The 15,332-nt window shown below is 44.0% G+C and overlaps 1 pseudogene; it reads right to left on the reverse strand.

Moving 5' to 3' along the window:
• Positions 1 to 12,790: 12,790 nt before the first annotated feature.
• LOC127684777 (voltage-dependent anion-selective channel protein 2-like) lies at positions 12,791 to 14,896 on the reverse strand (annotated as a pseudogene).
• Positions 14,897 to 15,332: the final 436 nt, after the last annotated feature.

Here is a 15,332-nt window from a genome sequence, read left to right on the forward strand (position 1 = left end):
AAAATCAAAGGCATATATGTTTCCCTAGAATACATCTATCGAAATGAACCTTCAATTGGACCAAAAAGAACAGACTCATGGTGTAATGTATAGACTTCAGAAACATATGTAGAAATTTAAAATCTTCATTCACAAGAATGTTTTGCATTAAAATGAGTCCAAAATGGAGGGGAAAAAATTTGGAAAACCTGGTACGTGGCTGCATTATCTCATCCACCAGGGGGCGGTAGTGTGGTTCTTGGAGGCCCTAACTGCCTTTGCAGTGAAGTTGAGATGGTGCTCATTGCTAGGTGATTTGCAAACTCTTGTACAGCTGGGATAGATTGGATCGGGCATTTTAGGGTCACACAGACTTCAAAGGTCACAAAGACTACGGAATATTTCCCAGTTTCAATGACGGTGAAGAATAACACAATATTGGAAGGAAAACAATCACGTTTTCAAGTAGTGCTCAAGGTCAGACCCTATCTTAGCTGCTTCCTGGAAGGCTCTGCTATTTTAGCCTGAGGTAGGGTAGCCATATCTGAGAGAAATCCAGGAAGGCAGAGGGTGGAGGAGTGAAGGAGAAGGTCGGAGCATTAGAAGAAAGCTTGTCTCTAAAAACAATCAGGAAGGTTCAGTCGTTGACTGAGTGTACGAGGTTCAGGCTGGGAATGAGGGTCAGTTCCCTGTTAATCAAGTTCATGTTTTAGGTCAGACAGGAAGAGAAAGAGGCTATGGATGGGTTGTTCCAATGTGCAGAAGCTTAGTATTTTACTTCCATCTGCACTATGCAGTGGGTATGAGGTCAGAGTCCATTTAAATCTTATCTTGTAAGTCTAAAGCCTCAGTGGGATGTTTCAGCCTCTCTGTGCTCTGGTGCCTGCCCATGTTCCATGGATGTTCTCACCATGGGCGTCTGTGGAAGGACCAAAAGCTTTGGGTGGCTTACATGAGTAGGAGGAATGTGTGTATCAAGGTGAGAAACTAAAGAAACCTACCAGGGCGGGCTGCCTGTGGGGCTCATATCACCATGAAAAGGTGTCACTTTTGTTCAAACAGCAGGAAAAAATTGGCAATAAAAGGACACATGTATGTACGCTTCTTTAAAATTATATTATTCTGGGTTGTAATATATAACAATAGGTAAGACTATGAGACACAGCTTGCAACTAAACTGCAACAAAAGTAATCATTGTTTTTAAGGAATGGAAATTTAGAAAAAATGAGTTTTGCCACTTACCTTTATATGTGCAGCACTGATCATAATAAAAATTTATATGTAGAATTACTGGTGTTTTGTAGTTCACGTGTGCACCTGTATCTCATTCTTGCCTGAACAACTGAAAAACAGTTAAAGGCTTTATTCACTCCTTTTCACACACACATATCACCAATGCTTGCTATTTGGGGTTTACTGATGAGTAAGAAAGACATGAGAGGAGAGAAAAGCATTGGTTGCCCAATCAATGCCTTTCCTTTTGTGTCACAAGTTTTATTGTCATTTCTAGATAATGCAGAGCACTAATGGGAAGAGAAGGGTATGGAGTGATTATTTGGCTATGCGGGGGTTTGTCGGCACACCATTCTATTCCTTGTTCAAAACAACCTGGTTCAAATGCAAAACATGGGCTATTCTTGTCTCCAGTCACTCTGAGATGAGTTGGGCCCAGGACCCTCTAGACTCAGGCAATATTCAAAGGCAGTTCTGGTTATCTGCTGAGAGCTGTGGTGTGGTATCGTATAGACTCGAAGTTCCCTGAAGATCCCACAGTCGTATGAGAGATCCTGTTGACTGTTCAGCTGAGTAGAAGATCAACAGTGTCATTGTGGAGAGACTGGATGTTGCAGGTTAAAAAGCAAAACTACCCTGGGCTGCTTTTATCCTTTTGCTATTTCCTTTGTCTCTATTTGACCTGACATCCCAGTGACTAGTAGGTAGGTAAAACTGAAACTTGTGGCTGAGCCTGACCCACCTCTATCCTGCACTGACCCTAAGGTAAAGAACAGTAAGACATTCGAAGCCTGGAGAAAATATGTGAGTGCTTCACTGTTACCCACTTTCCTCACACACAACAGAGGGCTTAGTAAATGTACTTGATATAACAACCCCGTCCTTGCTGTAGAAGTTGATCTCCACTGCTCCACGGCAGGACACGCCATCCAAGGTCATTTGAATCTGCTGTTCCCAGATGACTGTCATCCATATTTGGCTAGATTTTTCCCCATGTCCTTTAAGAAAAGGTCATGATTGTACACCAACAGTTATACTTGAAGAAGGACAAGGCACGATGGCCTCGATCTCGTGTCTTGACTGCTTATGCATGTTTTTCATGATCACGCTGAACTTCCCGTATAAGGTACAAATCCAAAGGTAAGCTTATTAAGAATGAAAAGATGGCAAACCCATCTTAAACTGTGTTTAAGCAATTGCAGGGTAAGTCTGAAAGTAATGTTGTATACCCCACCCCAGCTGGGGGTTGTACTTTAAAAGAAACGCCTTCAGCGCTGCTGTGTTTAGGGTAGGTACTAAGATGAGAAAGCCGGTAGGACAGACTGTCTGGGATCTTGCTTGACCACAATCCTTTCAGGGATACCTCATCTCTCCCAGACCCACCCCCCACAAAAAAATCAGAGGTGCTAAAGCAATAAAGACCCCATTTATCTCACTCTGACAAACCTCGATTTGATGCTCTCCATGTGTCAGGTGCAAACATGGAACATTGTTGAATGTCATACAAATATCACCTAAGACCTGGACAATCATCTCTCCCAGGAACTTTAACTCTTCATATATAGCCTACAGACCTTCTCTCTGAACTTCATGTTCATAACCCCAGCCTCCTCTGAGACTCAGCATCCACAGCCAATCAGCACTACAGGCTCAAGCCATCCACCACCGAGTCGGTTATGATGCTCCCTTCTTCTGGGTCCCATGATGGTGAGTGGCCAGCCCATCCCACCCTATGCCTTTATGCCACATGCCTTCAGTTGATCAACTGTACGGAGACCAGCTTTTAGTTATGCCTTAAGCCAAGGTTCCTTTATGCTCCCTCACTGCCCAGCAGTAATGCAATGATCCATTAGTTTTCTTGTGTACAATGGTCTGACTTCTTTCCCAAGAATCCCTTAGGCTAGCCTGAACTGACTTGTAATCTTGGAGGAATGTAAATATATATATGAAATATGACAAAGCATTGAAAAGGTCGAAATTAATCTATATTAAAACTAGAATAGACTTCACGTTTGCTAAATTTCAACTTACCCATTTATTCTTATAATTTACTTTTATTTTATGTGAATTGGTGTTTTACCTACATGTGTGTCTGTGTGAGGATGCTGGATTCCCTGGAACTGGTGTTTTAGGCAGTTGTGAGTTGCCATATGGGTGTTGGGAATTGAACTTGGATCCTCTGGGAGAGTAGCCAGTGCTCTTAACTGCTTACCATCTCTCCGGCCTGCTTACTTATCCATTTTGATCCATTTTTTTAAAAAAGGAAATGAAACACACATAACATATATACTGAGAGGCACCTGTATGTTCGTTGCTGTTTTATTCCATTTCTCTTAAACCTACAGAAGCAAACACACCAGAAGAGGGCATTGGATCCCATTACAGATGGTTGTGAGCCACCATGTGGTTTCTGGAAATTGAACTCAGGACCTCTGGAAGAGCATCCAGTGCTCTTAACCACTGAGCCATCTCTCCAACCCAGCATTTGGTGTTTGTCCTTGCTGTTCTGGTTCTTATGATGACTGTTCATGGACTTTTATCTGTTGTTTATAACTATTATTATGAATTTAAAACAATTGCCATAAACAGCATCACATTGTGGTATAGTTTCAACCCAAAGATGGTCTATTAAAGACCCAGCAGCTAGCTTAGTACTGTTCGGAGGAACTAGAACCTTTAACTGGTAAGGCCTATGAGGAAGTTGTCTAGTTCTTGTCTCCTTCAAGGGTGCTAATGTGACCTCGTGTCTCCCGCTTTCAGTGTTCCTTCCTGGCTATGGGGTCGGCAGGCATGTACTCTACTTAGATATTCTACAGATTGTATAGAACCTCCCATTGTATTTCTTCATGAGAGCCCAAAAGCAATGAAGGCAATTGATCGTGGACTTTAAAAATGTGAGCCAAATGAAACTCTTCTCTTTTAAAATTGATTATCTCAGGTGTTTTGCTCCCGCAGTGCATAGCTGACTAATACAAATGGTATCTGCCGTGCTTCATTTTTATCAATTTGTAGCCAGTGATGGGATTAACTGTACTGTGGGTCTGTTTTCTGCCCAGGTCTAAAGTTCATCCGCTGTATGGACAGCTTTTCTTGGTTCTGTTGTATAATATGGACTCCGGAACTGGCTCTAGCCTCTAGGTGCTTATCTCCTTAAAACGTGCAAATCAGCACTCCCAATAGACTCAAAGTTATGCTGTGGTTCTGAATTATTTCTTATTGATTTTTAAGATGATTTGGGGAAATACTGGGATTTTGGTGGTCCCATAAACAGGTATTATGTGGAATTATCTCTACTCGAGTTTTTGGTTTATTTTTTTAAGGAACCCATTGCCTTTTGTAATCCATTTCTTTCTTTCTGGTTCTATTTCATCCTTTTGGACTGACCGAAATTCTCCTTAAGAATTTGGCTTCTGAGAGTGCTGTACGCGAGTAGAAATATATCGCGTTTGTCCTTTGGGGATGGTAAATGTCACTTAGCATCTTCAGAGTTTGTACATGCTGCTGTACCAGTTAGAACATCCTTCATTTGAAAGGCTGAGCAGCATCCCATCGGGGATCCCACGTGTTTGTTTATCTCTGCGATTGTTAGTGGCGCATGGCTTTCTCTACTTTCTAGCTATTGGGAACAGTGTTGCTAGGATGTGTTCACAGCTACCCACTCCTACCGTCTACTTTGTTGCTGTTTCAGAGGATGTATACTGACAAAGTAGAACAGAAAAAAAACCAGGCTTGCCTTTGTGTTAGCTGTTGTTGGTGTAGTGTTGCACATTCTTATGAACAGGCTAACAGTAGACAAGAGTTTCAGAATCCACACAGCCTCAGCAGCACCTGCTATTTAGGACCATTTTAGCACTTTCAAAGTGATGTCTCATTGTGGTTTCGATTTGTGTCTCCTAGAGTGCTGGGTTTTATGACCTCTTCTTAATGCTTGTTATTATTTCTTCTAAAGGAGCCAGACATCTCAAACCATAGAATGTTAATGAACTCAGACATATAGACACATGTTCTGTATGAGAAAATCCAAATATATATATATGTATATATATATGTATGTATGTATGTATGTATGTATGTATGTATATAAATATATATCTTGTAGATAGATATTAGTCTGGGCTATACATATATACACATATGTATATACACACACATATTATTAGAAAGAAAGAAATGGAATACAAAAGAGATTGGGTTCCTAAACAAAGAAACAAAAATTCTAATAGAGGTAATAATTTCACAGAATGTGAATATAAGTATACATATAAATATATGTCTATATATTTATGTATATATATATGTCTGTGTGTATATATATGTACACACATATATGTGAGTATATATACATATATATGTATATATATATATATATATACATATATATGTATATCTTGTAGACAGAAGTTGATCTGGGCTTCTCTTTTCTGCAGTGTTCTTTCTATGAGCTTCCACTGGAAATTGGCCTCAGAGTCTTCAGGGGCCATCAGAAGGTTGTGGGCTTGTTTGGCTTCTGCTTGGAGCCCTTGGAGTAGTAAATTGGGAAACAGCTTTGGACTTCCTAAGTGGAGAATTCCAATAAGAAAACTGTTCAGAAGTTCTTGTTAATTCTATTGAGTGGTATAAGCAACACTTAGGTGAGCAAAATCTTAACTCTTTCATGTTGTATAAACTTGATTTAACTCCAAGAAAATGGTCTGAAAGACCAAGAGCTCTAGGATCACTAACTGGTTAGACCGTCTTTAATCAAAATCTAGGAAGGGAGACAAATATTTCATGGTAGCTACTAGGCCAGATACTCTTTATGTGGTGGCTTGTAAATTACATATGATTTTGTATTACTAAAAGTAATTTGTCAAGACCACATAGCTAATAAGTGCCAGAAACATAAATAAAACCTAGGTTCAATTCTAAACTGCTATTCCCGAAAGTGTCCATCATGCATGGCACATAATTGTGGTTATTTTCACGGTGCTCCCTTTAATGACTGAAAAGAGAGACCCTTTCTGCATAGAGCAAATGGATGATCTTGGTGTCCTCTGATGTATCGAGGAGTTTGAGATACTCTAAAAGCAGCCCCGTGGAGAACAGTTGATTCTGGCAGAGGCTTATTTAAAAATGAGTGCTCCGCCATCCACGGACTAGGGCTCAGGTCCATCGAAGTCACAGAAACAGGCATGGCATACTCTTGTTGGTTGGGGATGGGATTATTGAAATTCAAACCTCTGGAAAAAAAAAGAAAAAATGAGGACTTTTACCTTTCAAATTCTGTGTGTGGTGAGTTGGCTATAGCAGGAGAGTTGACAGGGAGGTAGCCTCGTTTCCCTTATTTTATTTGTTGACAAAAAAAAAGGCATTTCAAACATATTAAAAATATAAAGCCTGCCCTCTAATAACCCCAACGGCTCATCATGTGATATAAATGCCCGGGGGCACCTCTTGTCTGAGGATTCCACAGTGCTTTATACACTCATTAAGTCTCGATCCATCTGTTTCGCTGTATTTTATTGCAGAGGAATGGAACCACCGTGGCAGTCACACAGTGTGGGTGCAGCGGCTTGATGGGGGCAGGGCGTGCTTCAGATTCTGAGCACCCAGCCTGCTCATTCTGACTTAATATGCACACATCCGATAATGGGGACCATATCGGCTAACATCATGAGGAATTTATTAAGTTCTGGACTCTACAGAAATTCTCACGAAGATAAACACTCATTTGCTGCCTATCCTTCTCAAATCTGGGACGCAAAAGCTGTTAAAATCAGATGGAAACGGGGAAGACCAGCGATATCTAATTAGTAATCTGCCCTGAGTTTACAGTAAGTCAGTCCTGGAGCTAGGATGAACGCCAAGGAGAGCCTGTGTTTTTACTTAGAGTGGCGCTAGCTCAGCATGCAACAGACGGTCTTTTTACATTTTTTATTTTTTTTTAACATTGGAGCTTCATGAACATAGGGAAAACAGTTATTTTGCTTTGATGTGTCTGAAACATCATATCAATTATGAAATCCTTGGTTGCAAACAGAAACTGACTCTGGATGAGAGAAGGGGAAAGGGACTTGGGGTGGAACAGAACATAAGTACTTAAGAGAATTGAAGTCCATGGGGCTGGGTCTTGGGAAGGGTGGGGGGGGGGAGGGGTTAAGTCCTTATTCGCTCCACAGCATTGCTGCGCAGCGGAGTGATCACCTTGTCCACACCTCAGGCCTCAGTCAGAGGAGAGTGCAGCCACCTGGGCGGGGGTGTCAGGCCCACCTCCAGCTCTGGTGCTTCAGGATGCAAGTGGATTGTGCATCCTCACAGCAGCACCCGATGGGGAGGAGGAAAGAATTCCCAGTGGCATCCACTTGCTGTGAAATGAGGGCTAGACAGGATGTGCTGCCCACACAGGATTCCTAAGACACGGTGTGATGGGAGGTGGCCATTGTAGACAGAGTAGGATGAGGAGGAAAGGTGGAGGGCAGGGGGACCAAACAGCTAAGAAAGACACCTCATTGGGGATGAACCCCAGACAGTGTCTCTCAGGCACAGCTAGTGGATGCACTGAAGTCGGCCACCACAAACTCGAACTGGTTAGCCTCATTCATTCCACGAGAAACAACACAACCAGAAGATAGAGTCAGAGCAGCAAAGGAGGGGAGGGGAGTCAAATGGAAAACGAAAAGGAGGCGCGGATCCTCACATGGATTGCCTTTCAGAATCAATAGAATTTATATTAATTTAGTATGAATAATATAATGTATGAAGTCCAAAGGAAACTCCAATTCCCCAAACTCCAAAAGGCAGTCCAAATATCCAGAACTGAGTTCAATTTGCACTGTAGAAGGAGTTCTAAAGGTTGGATAAAAAGCCAGCGTTCTTCAGAAGCGTGTGAAACCTGATTCCCCTCCACCAAAAGGAGCCAATGCTCTTACCCTGGCAGCCAGGACAGACGGTCACCCATGGCACCTATCACTTGGCACAGCCGCTGGCCTCCAGCTCCCTCAGTATCACAAGTACCAGTTGTACATTTCAAAGTCCAGGCTGACATCCTTGCCCCTTTCACACCGCCCCACCCTACCCCTACCCCCACTGCCCCAGCTCACAGGACCCCCTCATTGCCCAGCTACTCAACCTCTTTAACCCCGCTATCCTCTGTTTCTGGTGTTCTTTCTTCTCTCTTCCCTGCTCTTCTCCCTCTTGCAGACAGACGGCCCTGGCCACATCCTGGCTACTGTCCATATCCTGTCCACTTCTTTCTTTTCCTCTGCTCTGGACTCTTCCATATGCCTCTGACTGTTCCCACTCTCATATCTACAATAAAAAAACCTTACCCTTAACTATATCACGGAGCGGTCATGTCTTCAGTGTATACACGATGCACTAAACATTTCTCTAAGCTTGCAGGTCTCTTACTCTTAGCAAGGACGTGGGAGCGGAATCACTGTTGTCAATGTATAGATTTAGAAAGACGCACACAAAGAAAAATTCTGTATGTGCAGAGGGGTTTCTGCTTTGCTTATGGTTACACCACACTTGGTAGAACCAGGAGCTGAAGAGGGAAAGGCCGTTTGCCTCTAGAGCCTGCACTCTTAACGCTAATCTAGACCAGTGAGATAAAGTACTTCTGAAAGTCAGAGTCACACAAAACCAAGGCACGATAGCTGTGTGAATGCTTAGATCTTTTTCTTTCTTTCTTTTCTTTCTTTCTTTTCTTTCTTTCTTTTCTTTCTTTTCTTTTTCTTTCTTTTCTTTCTTTCTTTCTTTCTTTCTTTCTTTCTTTCTTTCTTTCTTTCTTTCTTTCTTTTTTTAGTAGAAGGTACATTAGCGATAATATCACTGCATTTCACACCAGTGAGGACAGGAGAGACCATCTGACCTGCTCAGTTCACAGGTGAGAGCCAACGGATGCAAATCTGCTCTATTTAGGTATTGTTGCTAAAATTCCTTCCTTCCTGGGGAAGAGTAAACAACACCTCTCCCTCCTCCTAAGGTCCTAACAACAAACCTACAAACTGAGGTGTAAAGCCACCAAGGTCATCTTAGGGAAATAGTTTTATGTACACCTGACACAGGCTAGAGTCAGCTCAGAGGAAGGAACCTCACATGAGAAATGCTTGAAAAACAGGGCTGTGGGCAAGCCTGTGGGGCAGTTTCTTAATAGTGGTTCATGGGGGAGGGCCCAGCCCATTGTGGGTGGGGGTTACACCAGGGCTGGGGTTTTGGGGTGCTCTAAGGAATCAGGCTGAACTTGCCCACTCCATGAAATGGGAGCCATAGCCCACACTGCTTGGGTAACCAAGAACCAGAGACCTAGGGGAAAGCCAAACAAACTGCTGAAAACATCCTCAGTGAAGCGAGTCCTACTGATACTCTGCTTTACTCATAGGCCAGTGCCTTATCCAGGGAACATCAGAGAGGCTCGCTCTGGCAGCAGATAGGAACAGAAGCAGAGACCCACAGGCAGACATTATGCATTGAAAAAGCTTAAATGGGAGGTGTTCATCCAATCCTTCCCCTCAGAGCTCAGGGAATCTGGCAGAAGAGGAGGTGAAAAGATGATAAGTATCGGAGGGTGTGGGGGACACCAGGAGAATCAGCTAAGCACGATCGCAAGACCTCACAGAGACGGAATGAACTAGCACAGAGCCTGCCAGAGTCTCCTGTTAGCTTAGGATTTTAATGGGACTCCTGACCATGAGAAGGAGCGCGTCTCTGACTCCTACACCTGCTCTTAAGACTCTTCTCTTGCAAGGCTGCCATGTCCAACTTTGGTACGATAGTTTTTGTTTCATTTTATTATATCTTAATAAATAATATATTTTGTCCTGTTTGGTTGTTATCTTAGAAGCCTGTTCTTTTCTAATGAGAGACAGAAAGGGAGTGGATCTGGGTGGGTGGGGAAATGGGAGGAGTGGATGGAGGGGAAAATATAATCAGGATATACTGTGTGGGAAAAGGATCTATTTTCACTAAAAGAAAAAATGGGGGACAAAAAGAAGCAAGGAAGCAGGCAGAAACTACGAGGAACATGACAGTAAGCTGCACCGCTCCACTGCCCCTTCATCTGCCTCTGCTGGGATGTTTTCCTTCACTTCTTCTTTGATGAAGAACTGTGAGATGAAAGGGTAAGGGAAATGAACTCCTTTTCTCCCCAAGTTGCTTTTGGTCATTGCACTTTGTCACAGCAATAGAGACCCTGAGACAGGAACCGATGAGTTTGCTAGGCTTTCTTACACAGCGATGGGTAAGGGTTACAGCAGGGGCACTGGTGACTTTCAAGCAGTCACCCTGGAAGGCGTGTATGCAGTGGGGATGATGCCCACCCCACGGCTGTGTAGATGGATCCCTTTCTTCATCCCTCCCTGTATCCTCTGGCTCCTCCCTGTATCCTCTGGCTCCTCCCTGTATCCTCTGGCTCCTCCCTGTATCCTCTGGCTCTTCCCTGTATCCTCTGGCTCCTCCCTGTATCCTCTGGCTCCTCCCTGTATCCTCTGGCTCCTCCCTGTATCATCTGGCTCCTCCCTGTATCCTTTGGCTCCTCCCTGAAGACCAAGTGCAGTTAGGACAGGATTGCAAACAAGGTGTTTGGAGGGGTGACTGGATACTCTGGGGAGAGTCCCAGCATCCCTAGGCCCCATCTTTTGTACAGGAAGGAAGTCAACATGTCCAGCTGTGATGATTATGAGCAGGCCCAGAAGAATTCCTGAAGATGATGGCGGTTTGGCTGGGTTAGAATAGTCTTTAATTACAAACATTAATCTGATCAGCGCCCTTCCAATATCCCTCCCATTACATGAAAGCCATAGAAGCCAATACCAATTCTTGCCAATATGTTCATAAAGAAAATGCTGGTAACCTGGAGTAGAAGCTACAAAAACGAATCTCAAGTAAACGTTAGCAATTCTCTGCATTTTTGTTACACAATTATTTCCAAAAGTTCAGCAAATGTGTGTGGCTTGGGTGAGCATCTGGGCATTCCCCTTACTGCTCTCCACTGCCCCAGCCTTCCCCATTAGTGTCTCACACTGACAGTCCCTCCTCCGCCTGGCTCACATTGCGTTCTGAGAGACGCCTCAAGAGACACGACTCCAAGGGTGTTTATGGTGTTTATTTTAACTATTGCAATGATTCTAAAAAGAAAACACACTTTAAAAAGTTCACTTGGATAAGTTGGCCTGAAGGTCTCATACTCTACTCTAGAAATAGTCCTGAATCTTAGGCTAAACTGTGGCGATCCAGGGAGGCACTGTCAGGTCAGGGCTCTATTCCCCATTCCGGCAGCTGCCATGCCTCTGTTGAGGGATCTGAGATACACAGAGAGGGGAGAGGCAAACCTAAGACGAAGGAGCTCTAAAACCCCAGTCTGTGCTTGCTGCATGAGTAACAAGACTTCAAATAAAGGCTCCCTTCCATCTCTTCAGGTCCTAGCTTTGAGTTTTGACCAGGTTTCCTAAGTCCCAAAGCTTCACATCAAATATTCCTTGGAGCAAAGCCATGCATGCACCATCCTAGAACATCAGTCTGCTATGAAAATGTTATAAACATAAGCATATCCTCTCATTCCCAGACTCTCTCCTTCCTGTTGGCTGCAACCTGGAAACCCTCTACTCCATCTAAACCTCACTTCACGGATCAAACTAGCTTTCTCCCTCGCAGTGGCTTCTCCGTCCTGAGAAAACCATGTCAGAATCAGAGACAAGTACATTGGTTTCTTCCCTCAATGTTAGAATGTACTGAATAACAATAAATTCACAAAAATCTACAGCTTCAGAAGCAGAACTTTGGCAAATCTCTACCTGCTTTGGGATTCTGGCCCAGGCTGGTTCCTTCACTTCAATCTTAATTGCTAATATTAACTCTCATATCGCACATCTCATAGTAAATATGTGTTTCTGAATATGTCTGGTTTATATAATAGTACAAGCTAAAGAGGCTGTAGCAGGGCTCAGGAGATCTTGAAAGTGGGCTGAGAGTCTACACTGAGAGTCAGACCACTGCTGAGAGGGAACTGCTGGTGGCAGGTTTAGAGAGCAAAGTTCCAGATGTACGGTGAGAAGCATCAAATCAGGATCTGAGAGCAGGAAACGGGCGGCCAGGTCAAGATGGGCGAACAGGTGGGTGGATGGACAGGTAGTGGATGGATGGATAGGTTGGCGACCATCAACTGGAGTACCAAGGGACAGTCTGAGAGTCCTAGGTCCTTGACCATGGTAGTAGTGGGTGTCCCTCATGTCATAGGGCCAGGTAAGAAGGTTATACCCTTCCCTTGGTCTTGTGTGTCTGCTAAGTTCTTGGGCATGGCTTCCCTTACATAATTTTAGTATGTGCCTCTACTGTCTCAATTTACTCCAGCAAAACAAAGAAGGGAGTCTCCATTTCTTCTCTCTCTCTCTCTCTCTCTCTCTCTCTCTCTCTCTCTCTCTCTCTGGTTTTCGTAAATGTCTATTTCATCATTGGTGGCTAGCACATTTAACAGTTAAATAAATACATTTGAATAAATGTACAAGAGGCCGCAGGACAGCAGCACTAATAACTAGATAACCATCCAACTAGGAACCAGCCAACAGGTTACTGTCTAAGTATGTAAAATACAGCTCTTGCTTAATCATCCTTTGATGTGATCACCTTCTGGGGTGGTGGTGGGGGGAGCCTGCTGGTTGCATGGAAATATATTAAGGCCAAATCTTCTGATATCTGTTCCCAGAGGTTTCTTTTAACTGGATTAAGGCTCCAATCCAAGGCCAGCAGAAGTTTGTAGCCTTGAGCATTAAACTCTTCCCATCTATAAGAGCAGATAGTAAGCTTCACACCAGGCCTCAGAGTCTGAGTATAGCCCACTCCTATTAAACTAGAGTTGCTCACCTTTGCAGAAATAGAAGCGGTAGGGTCCAACTGATATTTAGCTGCAATACCCAAACAAGTGCAGTTGGGACCTGATGTCCAAGCAAGGTTTACTGAAGTGTCAAAATCCTCACATACTTTCTGATAAATCGATCCTCCAAATTCTGTCCCATTATTTATATTTGTGTGTAGCTGGAGGGCCCCAGTCCTATAGCCAACTGCAGTTACTCCTTGTCAGCTTTGACTTGGCACTGCCAAAGGTCATTTGGTACCCAGCAAGCCAGCCCTTGTAACCAAAGACAGCTGACCCATGGATGGCGGGTCCAGAAAAATCAAAATCAACAACGCAGCCAAGGTTTATACATTCATTTCCTCTTGTAAGCAGACTTGATTTTAGCCACTTTTCTTTCCTGTGTTCGGTGAAAAGGTGGTGCCAACGGTCAGTTTCAAACCTTGACAAATCTGGTCTTCAGTTGCAATCTCTGTCCCCATTTCTCTGTGAAAGTCAGACCATACTCACGCCATTTGTACTTGGTCTTCAAGGTCCCACTAACTTTACCAGTGCCTGTATCAGACGAGCCAGATGTTGAAAATTCCACACCTCGGCATGACTTTGTTTTCATATCCAGCGTCACCAACACAAAGCCAAATCCTTTGTTGAAAACACCTCTGGCAGTTTTGCCAAGGTCAACATAAGGTGGAGGGATACATATTGGCCGTGGACATTCCGGTACACAACACTCAGCTGTGGTGAAGTCGCAGGGGGCGGGGTCAGGGGCCGGGGCGGGGTTGGGGAGGGGAGAGGTGATCTGTGGGTGTCCTGTGGGGCGCTGCCCCCACCGCTCTGATCACAGCTGAGGCCACTCCTCTGTCTGGAACTTGTGCTGCAGCCACTGCAGCTGGAGGGCGAAGTGAAGGAGACACTGTTGCCGGGAGTCTCCATTTCCACTCCCCAAAATAAGTCATTTATCAATCTGCGCCGGATGGTTGGTTCCTGACACAGGAATGGTTTCTGGGTCTACGCAAGGGCTGCAATCAGCCTTCTCCCTCAAAATGAAATCAAAACTGCTTGTGAGATGGAGTCTCCTAGGGCACAGTCAGTCTCAAAAATCAGTTTTATAAAATGTGGACTTAGCGTGCAGGACATAGTCTGATCTCAACACTGGCTAACGGTGATTAGGTGTAGACTAAGTAGCCCTGCGCCTCATTGATCTGCAAGGAAGGCTGTGTATTGCTCTAACTTTTCCAGGGGACAGACCAAAGTGAGACTTCTTCAAAGCTCAACTCAGTGAGACCAGTACATGTCTTGGGCTTTCTTATAGAGTACAGGTGAAGGATTATACACAGGAATGTTGGAAATACCCCAAAAGCAGGATCAATGCAAAGTCCCACCCCATCATGGAAGATGACCTCAGGAAAGCCACATTATCCAGACTCACTTTCAATTAACTTCCACTTCCTATCTACTTTAGTGTTTCCCAAGATCACTTACAGCGGGAGGAGAGTTGGAGGAATAATAGCAAGAATTTCAGGTGAAGCTTTCCTGACTCTCCTTGGGAGTGTTAATAGCTTCATACCATTACCGCAGGACCTGACTACCACTGTGTTGTTCTGCTCTGGTTGCCATGGATACTGGAGGGAAAGTCCAAAATGGCATCATGTTATGCCTGGAGAGCGGGAAGACAAAGAAACAGAAAACCACCATAGAGCATCACACAAGATCACTGCAGCCTTAGAATTCACAGTTGTCGGTGGAGTGACATCTTCACTGGTCCAGTCCTTCACCTCCCAGACTTTTGAGGTGCTTTCCTGCAGGAACTCCTTCTGTATTCCACCTCCTGTGGCACCTGTGCTACCCAACGACATGCTGGTGGCTCTCTGCAAGTGCCTGGCCTGGGGGGAGGTATGAAACTAAGGTTTACCCATTGAAATGGAATCCAGACATTGGGAAGTGTCACGGGACATCCAGGCTGTCAGCAGAATTGAGAACAGTGGCCTCTTCCTTACATGGGACCAGCCTTGTATCCAGGCCACTGCGCTGGAACTGGAGAGACATAGAGGAACGCTATGCTATTTCCATTTAGTTGCCAAGCAGCAGGAACTCTCTGGAAAGTACGTCCTTGAATCATAGTGGTAATCTACAGAAGGGCGTCTCTGAGGGCATCCTTGGCATGTATAGAAAATGCAGTGGTACATGGCTATGCATATTTTTCTGTAGAAAGAATCCAAAACTTAATAAGTTTATTAAAAAATTATTTTTTATTTATATGATGAGTACACTGTAGCTGTCTTCAGACACACC

This window comes from Apodemus sylvaticus, chromosome 5, assembly GCF_947179515.1.
Source record: "Apodemus sylvaticus chromosome 5, mApoSyl1.1, whole genome shotgun sequence".
NCBI lineage: Eukaryota > Metazoa > Chordata > Mammalia > Rodentia > Muridae > Apodemus > Apodemus sylvaticus.